Below are 13,468 nucleotides of genomic sequence, written 5' to 3' on the forward strand. Positions count from 1 at the left end.
CAGCTGGTTCCACTCATGGTCTCAGCGCCAGCTCACCTCTACAGTCAGCCAGGGACAGATAGCCAGGGACAGCTGAGACACCCAGAGGTAGTGACAGGTCTCATTAGAGTTTTATTGATAAAGATGCTTAAAACTGTTGCATCCTTCAGTCCACATGAAAGAAAAAGTTTTATTTCAATTCAATTTTATTTATATAGCGCCAAATCACAACAAAAGTCGCCTCAAGGTGCTTCATAGATACAGAGAAAAACCCAACAATCATATGACCCCCTATGAGCAAGCACTTTGGCGACAGTGGGAAGAAAAAACTCCCTTTTAACAGCAAGAAACCTCTGGCAGAACCAGGCTCAGGGAGGGGCGGCCATCTGCTGCGACCGGTTGGGGTGAGAGAAGGAAGACAGGATAAAAGACATGCTGTGGAAGAGAGACAGAGGTTAATAACAGATATGATTCGATGCAGAGAGGTCTATTAATACATAGTGAGCGAGAAAGGTGACTGGAAAGGAAAAACTCAGTGCATCATGGGAATCCCCGGCAGCCTACATCTATTGCAGCATAACTAAGGGAGGATTCAGGGTCACCTGGTCCAGCCCTAACTATATGCTTTAGCAAAAAGGAAAGTTTTAAGCCTAATCTTAAAAGTAGAGATAGTGTCTGTCTCCCAAATCCATACTGGAAGTTGGTTCCACAGAAGAGGGGCCTGAAAACTGAAGGCTCTCCCTCCCATCCTACATTTAAATACTCTAGGAACAACAAGTAGGCCTGCAGAGCGAGAGCGAAGTGCTCTAATAGGGTGATATGGTACTACAAGGTCATTAAGATAAGATGGGGCCTGATTATTTAAGACCTTGTCTGTGAGGAGCAGGATTTTGAATTCAATTCTGGATTTAACAGGAAGCCAATGAAGGGAAGCCAAAACAGGAGAAATATGCTCTCTCTTTCTAGTCCCTGTCAGGACTCTTGCTGCAGCATTTTGGATTAGCTGAAGGCTTTTCAGTGAGTTTTTTGGACATCCTGATAATAATGAATTGCAGTAGTCCAGCCTGGAAGTTGACTCTAAAATGCTGAACAGTAGACTTAGTCACTGCCAGTGAAACATAATTCCAAAGAATAACGCAGGAGATCAAAGTCCAGCTATGTATGAATGTAGTTTTATGCACGTCTTCTCCTCCTACTGATCACTTCTTCCACTGAACACACCAGTGAACAGCTGCTGAACGTCTGTATCTTCATAAACTCTGTTATCTCGTATCCGTCTCTGCATCTGTGTAGGCATGGTGTTCCAGTCTGGGATTTTGTCCCTCCTGCTCCCCAACACCTCCACTCCAAAGTAAGTTTCTGTGGTGCTTTGTGTCAGTGATCTGCAGGTATCTGTCTGTCTTTGATCTGCAGATGTTTGTGCGAATTATTGTAATCAGCTTCCTTTAATGGTGCCTCCTTACATTCAGCTTCACAGCTTTACTCATGTTTTTAAACTAGTTTGCTCACAGCTGTACATAAAGCTAGCATGTGCTCTGACTCTGTGTTTTATTCCTGTAGAAAAAGGAAATGTGAAGCCCAACAGGATGAGAAACGGCTGTATATAAAGAAACCACCAAACGCCTTCATGCTTTACCTGAAGGAGCAGAGGCCAAAGGTGACGGCGGAACTGAACATAACTGGCAGTGCAGCCATAAATGCAGTTGTGGGAGAGAGGGTAAGTGTGTAACTCTGCATATATTTATGCATCTGTTAATGTTTTATGCTCATATTTGTGCATGTCAAATCAAATCAAATCAAATCACTTTTATTGTCACATCACATGTGCAGGTACATTGGTACAGCACATGTGAGTGAAATTCTTGTGTGCGAGCTTCAGAAGCAACAGAGTTGTGCAAAATACAATAATGTAAACAAGCAAAATACAAGAATGGCTACATCTGAAACTAATAAATATATGTACAATATATAATAGTATATGCATTTCTGGATGTGTATACTAAATATTTTTCTACGTGTGTGTGTGTGTGTGTGTGTGTGTGTATACACATATTTTACAAATTAAATAGAGTCAATAGAGTTGAGACATGTGCAAAACAGTGGCATTACTGTACAGTATGGAGTGCATAATGTTAAAGTTCCAGTAGTGAAGCTGAGGTGTCTATGACGTGTTCAGCAGTCTGATGGCCTGATGGAAGAAGCTGTCTCTCAGTCTGCTGGTACGGGACCGGATGCTGCAGAACCTCCTTCCTGATGGAAGTAGTCTGAACAGTTTATGGCTGGGGTGACTGGAGTCCTTGATGATCCTCCCCGCTTTCCTCAGGCACCGCTTCCTGTAGATGTCTTGGAGGGAGGGAAGCTCACCTCCAATTATCCGTTCAGAGCACCGCACTACTCGCTGGAGAGCTTTGCAGTTGTAGGCGGTGCTGTTGCCATACCAGGTGGTGATGCATCCAGTGAGGATGCTCTCAATGGCACAGTGATAGAAGGTCCTGAGGATGCGGGGGCTCATGCCGAATCTTTTCAGTCTCCTGAGAAAGAAGAGGCGCTGCTGCGCCTTCTTCACTGTTTTGTTTGTGTGTACTGACCACGTAAGATCCTCAGCCAGATGTACACCAAGGAACCGGAAGCTGCTCACTCTCTCCACAGCAGCGCCGTTGATGGTGATGGGGGTGTGTACTTCTCTGCACCTCTGGAAGTCCACTATCAACTCCTTTGTCTTTGCGACGTTGAGGGTGAGATGGTTGTCTTGACACCAGTGGGTCAGGGCGCTGACCTCCTCCCTGTAAGCCGTCTCATCACCATTGGTGATAAGACCCACCACTGTAGTGTCGTCCACAAACTTCACAATGATGTTGGAGTTGTTAGTGGCTGTGCAGTCGTAGGTGTAGAGTGAGTACAGGAGAGGGCTCAGTACACACCCCTGTGGAGCACCAGTGTTCAGTGTGATGGGGGATGAGGTGATGCTGCCCAGTCTGACCACTTGGCGTCTGTCAGACAGGAAGCTAAGGATCCAGCTGAAGAGGGAGCTGCTCAGTCCTAGATCCTGCAGTTTCCTGTCCAGCTTCGAGGGAACGATGGTATTGAATGCTGAGCTGTAATCTACAAACAGCATTCTCACATACGTGTCTCTCTTCTCCAGGTGTGACAGGGCAGTGTGTAGTGTCAGGGCTATGGCATCATCAGTGGACCTGTTGTGGCGGTATGCGAACTGTAGAGGGTCCAGTGAGTCGGGTAGTGCAGAGCAGATGAAGTCCCTGACCAGCTTCTCGAAGCATTTGCTTACGATGGGGGTCAGGGCTACAGGTCGCCGGTCGTTCAATGAGGAGATGGTGGAGGATTTGGGTACAGGGACGATGGTGGCCATTTTGAAGCAGGCTGGGACTACAGACAGAGAGAGGGAAAGGTTGAAGATGTGCGTGAACACTCCAGCCAGCTGAGCCGCGCATGACCTGAGGACGCGGCCGGGAATCCCGTCCGGACCAGTAGCTTTGCTTGCGTTCACCTTCCTGAAGTGTGTGCCAGCTGTTCTGTAGTTATGTGTAGTAACAGTGTAGCTGAGTATTTATCGATGCTGGCAGTGTGTTCTCATGATTGTCTGTCTTCAGTGGGGGTCTCTCTCAAAAGAACAACAAGCAAAATATTTTGATCAGGCTGAAACCGAGAGATGCCGTCACGCCACAGAGCATCCAGACTGGTCCACCAAAGAAAACTACATATGTCCAAAGTGCCAACATGCAGTCCATACATGTGCCCATCACTGCACTGAATTATGAAACAACCAGTGCACAGAGTTTGGATCAACTGATGAAAATTCTCATATTTTTTGTTTTTAGAGCAAAAAGAGGAAGAGAACGCAAAATCGCACCTCGAGCACAGGTGAGAGGAGATTTCTGGGAATTACAACTTTTTTGAAATGGAAAATGTGATGAAAAGAAGATGGAAATCTGTTAACAAAAGAAGACTTACTGTGTTTTTGTTTGTGTTTGTTTGTGCAGCATCTGAACCTAAACAGGAAGCTAAACAGGCCAAGAGACTTTGTGTGACAGAGTCATCTTCTTCCTATTCAGTTGCGAAGGAGACGCCAGCTGTTTGAGCAGTCACAGAGACAGCCAGCTGTTACCAACCTGCCTCATCAGCAGTCAGCGTGTGTGCAGCTGCAGAACACACAGACAACAGTTGATGAAACTGTGTTGTCAAGTCCTCCCAGCTTCTCGTATGGATTTCTCCCCATCTGCATCACTGGTCTCCTCTGCTGCACCCGTTCAGCTCCAGAAAGAGGCCACTTTTGTCAGTAACACTGATGAAGCACTGCTGTCAGTGGTGGAACAGCTTGACCCCCTCCTCACTTCTGAGCAGTCTCAGCAGCCCTCCTCTCCACTCACTGGTCATCACCTAAATCAGACCAACCCTGTATATACTTCTCTATCCACATCATTTGCTTCTTCTGCCACATTTTTTCAACACCAAAAAGAGCCTATTGGTTTCGCTGACATTCAGGAAGACATGTGGTCACCTCTTAACCACCTCCCTGCCACTGTGTGTGTGTGTGTGTGTGTGTGTGTGTGTGTGTGTGTGTGTGTGTGTGTGTGTGTGTGTGTGTGTGTGTGTGTGTGTGTGTGTGTGTGTGTGTGTGTGTGTGTGTGTGTGTGTACAGATAATCCTTGTTTTGGTGTGTAAATAAAGCCTGATCAAAAAGTCTGCTTTTGGATCAACTTCTCGTATGAACCGTCTGGGTTTGTAATGATATCACTCATATAAACCCTTTAAATGGAACCCATAAGGCTGCCATTCCCTGGTGGTATGTGGTCTCACACACTGAGGCAAGGAGAGACCTTTGGTACTTTATGCTAGGAAAATGGCCTCCAAAATCCAGTGGCAGTGTATCTGTTTATGTAAAGCTTTATACCTGGCTGTCAGCAAAGCAGACGAACAGTCTATCAGATAAATGCACATCCTGAATCTGGTTAATGAAGCAGCACATCACAGGACACAGGGACTTCACAGGGCTGCTGCAGTCCATTTGTAAAGGGGCACTGGAAAGAGAAAACACACCTACACTTGCCATTTATAGGCACACACCCCTTGTAAATTAAGCCCTCACAATTTTGATCATTGCCACCATAGCTGGAAGGAAACCTTTAGCTGAGCTGACCTCTCAAGAGGCAAGACAGAGAATGAACACTGAATCATAACAACAGCAGCTTTAACAGGGGATGGGAGCATGTCCCCACCTGCATGTTTATGCAAGAAACCACTATTGTAACACCGGTGCTGACCAGGACATGCTGGACCAGAACAGGACAAAAGTGCTCGAGAGGTATAAAAGCAGGTAGTAGCTCCAAATACATGATGTACATCTTGCACTGGGGCAGTGTTGCCAACTCCTCAGTAAGGAAAATCACTATAGGCTGTTCTAGAAGTCACTAGAAGTCGCTAAGTGACGCCATCGCCTAATTTGCATAATTGGTCATGCTTGTAAACTACGCTGTAGAAGAGAGAAATAATATCGTGGAAAAGACATAAAGTGAGTAAAAACACCCTAAATGCATTTAGAATATATTTAGAACTACAAGTTACATTTATTTTAATTCCAACCCTCCTCCGTTATCTAGGCTTGGGACCAGCAAAAGTGACCCGAAATAGGCACTCTGCCGGAGTTTTTTTTTTTTTTTTTTGGGGGGGGGGGGGGGGGGCTTTTTAAGTAGTTTTAAACCGCACAAGACTAAGGGTAAAAGAAGAACATTTTTAACCACAATTTTGTTAACAAACTACATTAGCAATCTAAATGGACCAAAAACAGACAGTAGAAATAAGCAGTGTCAATGTGAAAAAAAAGGATGCTAATTAATCTGGTCCTAATTCAGGCTGATTGTTTTGTTTTGTTTTTTTCAGACATCCCTCCACACACACAGGATGTGCTGGCTCACAGAAAGAGTGGGTCATCCTCATTTTCGTCAAGATTCTCAGCACTTGACTTAAATGAGTAAGCAGCTGATGTGCCAAAAAGTTGCAAAACATTATCAGGCAGCTGGTGTTTTTTGTTTGCTTTTTACCACACTCATCTGGCTGAATACTCTCTCAACTTCAGCATTTGAGTGTGGCAAGGACAATACAGACACATCAGCCATGGCAAGTTCTTGAAATGGGTTGATATCAGCTGCATCCCTGTACTTCCAAATCTCACTCCAGAAGTCCATTGTGTTTTTTGTCTCATTCCTTTTACTAAGATGGATAGTACGCCATTGGTGGACAATCTTATCTATCGCTTCATGGGAGAAGCCAAGGAGGTTAGCAATTTTTTCTATTTCTCCAAGGCTCTTGTTGTGCTTTAGAGTTTCCTCCATATTGAAAACTGACATGTACTACAATGCTCCAATGTTTCCAGCAGTCTCACTCTCAACTAGTGAGGGATATGCCCATATGGAAAAGATATATATATAAATCTTATAAAGTTTGTATCTGTCTTGTGAAACTTGTATGAAAAGCATACAAGAGTGAAAACAGATATAAGATCCCTTGAAAAATTATATAAATGAAACTTGTATGTTTTGGATACTTACTATAACAATATATGAAAGTAATGAGAAAGTGGCCACTTTCATGAGTAAATCATATAAGCCTTATATGATTCACTATATGAAGTAAGCCAAATCTTATGCAAGTCTTTTATAAGTTTTTTCTATTTCTTTTCCATATATCCTACATATGGAGTTTGTACACACCGCTTTCTGACATTTTTTTCATCCTCAGGCGCAAGGTGCAACTCAGCTGCTTTCAACTCAAAAATGTAACCAAGGGATGGTTTGGATCTGATGTATCCCTCTATTGGCTCTTTGAGTACATCAACATTTGCCAGTGGATTCAGCACCCTGCTGCTCACAGACTTGATCAGGCTAACCAAGCTGTAAACCCAGAGAACTGCCCAGCCAGGCAATATAAACTTTACTCGTCATGATGAGACTTCTTCCCTGTCTCTGTCAGTCCCTGCATCCTTAATTGTCTCCAGTTGTCTCGAGTTCTCTCTGACTGTCTCCTTGGTGCATTTAAACCCCTGTTCCTCCCCGTCCTCGTCGTCTGTTGTCTTCATCTCCAAATCAGTCATCATAATTTTACAATCTCTGTGCAAGTCTGCAAATTTCTTTATTAAATCATAAGATTTAGATGGTCTAAAAGTTGCCCTACTGTTGAAAGGATGCTTCCTGTTATGCTGCGGAGTATACGCAAGAGTTCAATAAACAAAGTCACTTTGGTGTGAATGTTCCGGTAAAAGCCGATGCCCCACATGTGATTATTCCTCCGTCTAGATAATAAGTATCTTCAATATTCACGCAGATTCTGCTGGAAGACCCGTCTCTGCTAACAGGTTATGGGCCCAGGAAAATATTGAAGCTATGCCAGGGGAAAGTTTACCACCAGAAAAGTCGCAAAGTACAGCGTGTTCAGTGAGGACTAGCATGCTAAGTTAGCACCATGAGTAAGCGTGCCGGTGAACCAGTGGCCAATGGGCAAGGTTGGTTTTTGAAGAATTATGAACTGTGGGAGACAAAAATTTTGGGACATCTTAGATTACAAGGTCTAAAAGACACAATATTGAAAAGAGATGACAAAGATGAGGACGATGAAGATAAGAATGCCCAGGCCTATGCAGAGTTAATACAGTTCCTGGATTATAAGAGTTTGTCGCTCGTGATGAGAGAAGCTGCCGACGATGGACGTGAGGCACTGAAAATATTAAGAGACTATTATGCGGGAAAAGGTAAACCAAGAATTATCAGCCTTTATACTGAACTGACTTCTCTGAAGAAAGCAAGCAGTGAGGGCATCACAGAGTACATCATACACGCAGAGACATTTATTACAGCCCTGAGAAATGCTGGAGAGACACTTTGTGATGGTCTGCTTGTAACAATGGTGTTAAAAGGTCAGAAGCATTTAAACCTTTTTGTGTTCATATAACGCAAAGTGAATCAGAAATCAAGTTTGCGGAATTTAAAACAAAACTCCGCAGTTATGAGGACACTGAGAAAATGCGCTTAGTGGAACAAGAGGATAACATCATGAAGGCGAGAGTGCAACCTAGCGCCAGACCTGCAGCAGCTGCTAGTGACCACAGGCGAGACATGTCAGACATAGTCTGTTTTAAGTGTGGCCAGCGGGGACACGAGGCCGGAGCATGCCGCTACAAACAGTGGTGCAGTCACTGTAGAAGCAACACCCATCGAGAGTCAACTTGCAGGAGACGACAACGGAATGATGAAGCACGCACAGCCTCGGAGGAGGGCGGCAACGCAGAGAGCGACGACACCTATGTCTTCCGGATGAGCGATGACTACGCTGAACCTAAACAGCGACAGGACATCAGGACCAAAGGCCTGATGGTGGATACTGGTGCAACATCACACATCCTGAATGATAAAACAGCGTTCAAGAAATTTAATGACGACTTCCAGCCGGGAACACACTGTGTGGAATTAGCTGATGGCACCAGGTAAGGAGTGGCTGAAGGCGGAGGAGATGCAGAGGTGTGCTTGATTGAAAGCAGAGGGAGACAGTGTAAAACAACACTGAAAGACGCTCTATACATTCCCTCATTTCCACAGAATATCTTCTCTGTGAGAGCAGCCACTGCGAATGGAGCTACTATCATCTTTAAGAAAGGAAGGAACGTGTTTTGGAGTTTTTACGTGTTTTGGAGTTTGTACATGCTTCGGGGTTTGTACGTGCTTTGTGTAACATGGTAGACTAATGTGCCTGTGTTAATTCAGCTCCATATTATTGTGTGAAGTTGCACTGGGTTGGGAGTGGTCACAAATCAGTCCAAATGTGTGGTAGTGGGCACATCTGCTATATTGAGATAATCCATCCCACCTCACAGGTGTGCCACATCAGGATGCTGATCTGACATCATGAGTAGTGCACAGGTGTACCTCAGACTGCCCACAACAAAAGGCCACCCTGGAATGTGCAGTTTTGTCTCACAGCAAAATGCCACAGATGCCACAAGCAATGAGGGAGCGTGCAATTGGCATGCTGACAGCAGGAATGTCAACCAGATCTGTCGCCTGTGCATTGAATGTTCATTTCTCAACCATAAGCCGTCTCCACAGGCATTTCAGAGAATATGGCAGCACATCCAACCGGCCTCACAACCGCAGACCTCGTGTAACCACACCAGCCCAGGACCTCCACATCCAGCAGGTTCACCTCCAAGATCGTCTGAGACCAGCCACCCAGACAGCTGCTGGAACAATTGGTTTGCACAACCAAACAATTTCTGCACAAACTGTCAGAAACCGTCTCAGGGACGCTCAACTGCATGCCCGTCGTCCTCATCGGGGTCTTGACCTGACTCCAGCTCGTCGCTGTAACAGACTTGTGTGGGCAAATGCTCACATTCGATGGCGTCTGGCACGTTGGAGAGGTGTGCGCTTCACGGATGAATCATGGTTCACATTGTTCAGGGCAGATGGCAGCTGAGAATGTCCCAGTTCTTGCATGGCCAGCATACTCACCGGACATGTCACCCATTGAGCATGTTCGGGATGTGCTTGACCGGCGTATACGACAGCGTGCACCAGTTCCCACGAATATCCAACAACCTCGCACAGCCATTGAAGTGGAGTGAACCAACATTCCACAGGCCACAATTGACAATCTGATAGACTCCATGCGACGATGTGTTGCACTGCATGAGGCAAATGGTGGTCACACCAGATACTGACCGGTTCTGGGTCCCCAGACCCCCAATAGCGCAGAAAACTGCACATTCCAGGGTGGCCTTTTGTTGTGGGCAGTCTGAGGTACACCTGTGCACTACTCATGATGTCAGATCAGCATCCTGATGTGGCACACCTGTAAGGTGGGATGGATTATCTCAATATAGCAGATGTGCCCACTACCACACATTTGGACTGATTTGTGACCACTGTTTGGGAGGGATGGTTATATTGTGTATCTGGAATGAATTTTAGGTCTCTACGTCCATCCCATGGGGAATGGGAGCAGTAACAAAGGTGTTGCGTTTATATTTTTGTTGAGTGTATATGCCACAGCCTAAAGGCAGCAGAGTTGCAGAGGCTGGAGTGACCACTGGCTATGTGCTTGCTGGGTGGTGGGTCTCAGAGGACAACTTCTAACCCTGTTAAAGGCAACACGTGGAGTGCAACTGGCAGTGTGGCATAGGCCTTGGGACTGTGTGTTTTTATTTGATTCATAAATGGGACACTGGACTGTTTTATCTTTTATCTCTTGATTTTTTTTCAATAAATTATCTTTTAGAATTTTATTGACTGTCATCTTTTTGCCCACGACTGAGACAGTTGGTCAGACCTAGAATCTTTCTTTGGGTGTGTTACACTTTGTCTCTAGGGGCCACCGTAAATATACTTTTATTTATTCACTCCACATAAAATGTAATAAATAAATCATATAATACAAAAACCAACTATTCACATTTCAACTTTTAACTATTTACATTTTCAGCTTTTTCCTTTTAAACAAATTTAAAGTGGAACAACACAAAACACTGCAAACCACAACACAATTAAATATAAATATGAAAAAATATGAAAACAAAAAGAAGATGCACATTCTCTGTCATATGGGCCTGCATGAATAAACTTTCTGAATCCTTTATCATCTGCAACTGAAAATAGTTGTGGATGATTACTATACCTTTCTAATGTGACGTTGTTGTCCCTGGCTTTCTTTCTCCCTCTTTCCCTCCGTCTCTGTTCCTGTGCTACTGCTAGTGTAACTACCGCCCCTCCCCCCCTCTTCTCAGTACAAAGCACAAGGCTTGCGTGCGGAATGAAGCGGAAAAAGAGTGCGAGAGAGAGGGTGAGAGAAAGAAAAAAAAAAACCACGGCTCCCAACAAGGAGCCAGCTCGCGTCGTTCACTTCAAAGATCCGGCACTAAGAGCCGTTTCGTTCGTGACCGACACATCACTATTATCTAGCTTGTTGTCAGCTGCCCAGAGAGGAAAGGGTGTCATGTCTAATCTGATGACAATTAGTATGAAAGTATTGTGAATAAATAAGCATATATGTCCATGTTTTTGTGTGTTAGAGCCCTGAATTGAGTTCATAATATGAGCCTTGAGGTGAGGAGCTAGAAGATGAGATGAGAATGAGGAAAGAGAGAGCAGTGGTGGTGGAGGAGGCAAAAGCTATAATGAGAAAGAAATGCTGAAAATACAAATATTCAAATTTTGAATGGTCATAAATAGGTAACTTCAGTCTATTAGAATATCTAAATACATAATAATGAGTGTATAGTTATGAGAAGAACATGTTTATTTATATCAAAAACCTCAAGGTGACCATACAATATTAGAAAGAAACCCCAACAATCAGACGACCCTCTAAGAGCAAGCACTTGACGATGGGAGGAAAATCTCCCTTTTAACAGGAAGAAACCTTCAGCAGAACCAGGCTCAAGGGAGACGCAGCCATCCACTGTGACTGGTTGGGGGTGAGGAGATAGAAAGGGAGCAAGAAGAGAAAGGAAAATAAACACACGGTATAAAAGGAATCCCAACTGGTGGCTGGTTCCATAATATAGGACCTGATAGCTGAAAGGTCAAACTACAGGCTCTGTTAGAATAATAAGGTATCAGAAGAAGTGATCAGAATACTTGTCTGAGAGAGTTCAAGCTGTGTTACTGCGTCACTAAACCATGATTTTGTTTGTGACAGTGTCTCATGACAATAATGTATGAGCATGCAACATGTGTTGTAGCAACAGACGTGTGCACATCAACAATGGATAATATGGAGTGCGGGAGAGAGTACGACCATGTAGTGTTTAAAGTTTAGAAGTAGTGACATTACTTTGAGTTTGATTTTGTAAAAAGTGACAAAAACATTTGGGTCCGTTGTATACTTTGCATGGGAAGAAAACTTCTTTCTACAGAGAAAAATTAAACTTTAAATCTGAGCAAGCACCGAGCACGCTGCCATGGGAATGTGAAATTCACAGAAACCCCCGGATCCCCCCACTGACATAAGGGCTGCGGCACCGGACAAACCTCCACCTGCCCCACTCCTGCTAAACAGGTGAAAATAGATTAAAGAGCAACAGGACTTAGTGCTGCTGAATCTTTGATTTTATTTATTTATTGCTGTGTTTTACTTGCATCTATTTGAAAGAGTGCGTGTAAACAGAAAAAAATAATTTTATTTTATATTCTGGAATATGCAGAAAATAGGTTTAAATGTAAAATAATTTCTTCAAGTCAAAGACAGTTGCATATGATTTCATTTTTGCTTGACACAATGTGCATTAAGTTAAAAGATTAAAGCTCATAAAACAATTTAAAAAAAAGACTTTTTCATTTGATTCAATTTTATATGATGGATTGTGCAGAAAAAGTAGAAATGGACTGAAAGGTCTATTTCTTTATAACGTAATCAGGTTGTATATTGTATATTGTTTTTTAAAGTAACTAAGTAATAAAGTAACTAATTACTTTAAAAAAAATAAGTAGTCAGTAAAGTAACAGGATTACTTTCTTGAAGAAGTAATCAGTAATTAGTAACTACTATTTTCAAGTAACTTGACCAACACTGCTTATAACAGTAACATATTAACAACAATTTCACATTACAGATTTACAATTCTTCAAATTCAACTTCTGAATGTTCTTCTCGGGCACAGCGTTCACTATGCAGCGTTTACACTTTAGTTTTTGTTTTATTGAAGCAATGTAACAGCTTCCATAAACTGTCCTAACTCTGATTCCAAGCCCCATCACTCAATTTCATCACATCACAGCCAGAAGACATGAATGTACGAGGCAGCTCTGCTAACTAATGGTAAATGTCAAAGTAAACAAAAAATAATGTGATGCTTGTTGGAGTCAAATTGTTAAATGTAGTGTTGTGTTTTATTATCTGGTTGTTCAGTGATGACACGACGAATCCTACTTCCTGGCCTAAAGTAGTCTGCGTTTAATATGGCTTTTGTGTTGTTAACATGTTTAATGTTATGTATTTTCTTCTATTTAATCTCAAAAAGCTCCTAAAACAGTCAGTGATCACTGTTGACCTCCCTCGGCTTTTATTACCGCTAATCATTTATTTAAGCTCAGTTTTTAAAACCTTAGGATGTAACTACAGCCCAGCCCATGCAGCAGTATATGAATGACTAACCTCATATTGTGGATGGATTATCTCAGTTGTTCTCCCGGCTGAAGTTTGGTCCTTTTACAGCATCCTGCCATGCGATTACATTTGTTCCTGACTACCGAGAACACTCACGTTAACTTTTATCGAGTGGAAAAAAAGTTAGCTTGTTTATATTATGAACAAGCTAACTTGTTCATAATAGCGCATAGCTGTGTCGCTAGCGGTCACGTAGCACATCATTATATACCAGCTAGCCCAACTTCAGTAACCCTACAAACGTCACTGCTTTTTAGTTTTCTGTCTTCATTTATGCTGGAAGTGATAACAGAGCTGTACGTTTTAATTTGTTTCCAAAACC

The 13,468-nt window shown here is 43.2% G+C and overlaps 1 pseudogene across 1 annotated transcript; it reads left to right on the forward strand.

Moving 5' to 3' along the window:
* Positions 1-1,274: 1,274 nt before the first annotated feature.
* Positions 1,275-8,474, forward strand: LOC308406700 (annotated as a pseudogene). Its single transcript has 6 exons — positions 1,275-1,330; positions 1,540-1,696; positions 3,588-3,695; positions 3,816-3,858; positions 3,978-4,490; positions 7,946-8,474. The product of its transcript is annotated as an uncharacterized misc_RNA (transcript).
* Positions 8,475-13,468: the final 4,994 nt, after the last annotated feature.

Source organism: Rhamphochromis sp. 'chilingali' (genome assembly GCF_963969265.1).
Source record: "Rhamphochromis sp. 'chilingali' genome assembly, chromosome: 12".
Lineage (NCBI taxonomy): Eukaryota > Metazoa > Chordata > Actinopteri > Cichliformes > Cichlidae > Rhamphochromis > Rhamphochromis sp. 'chilingali'.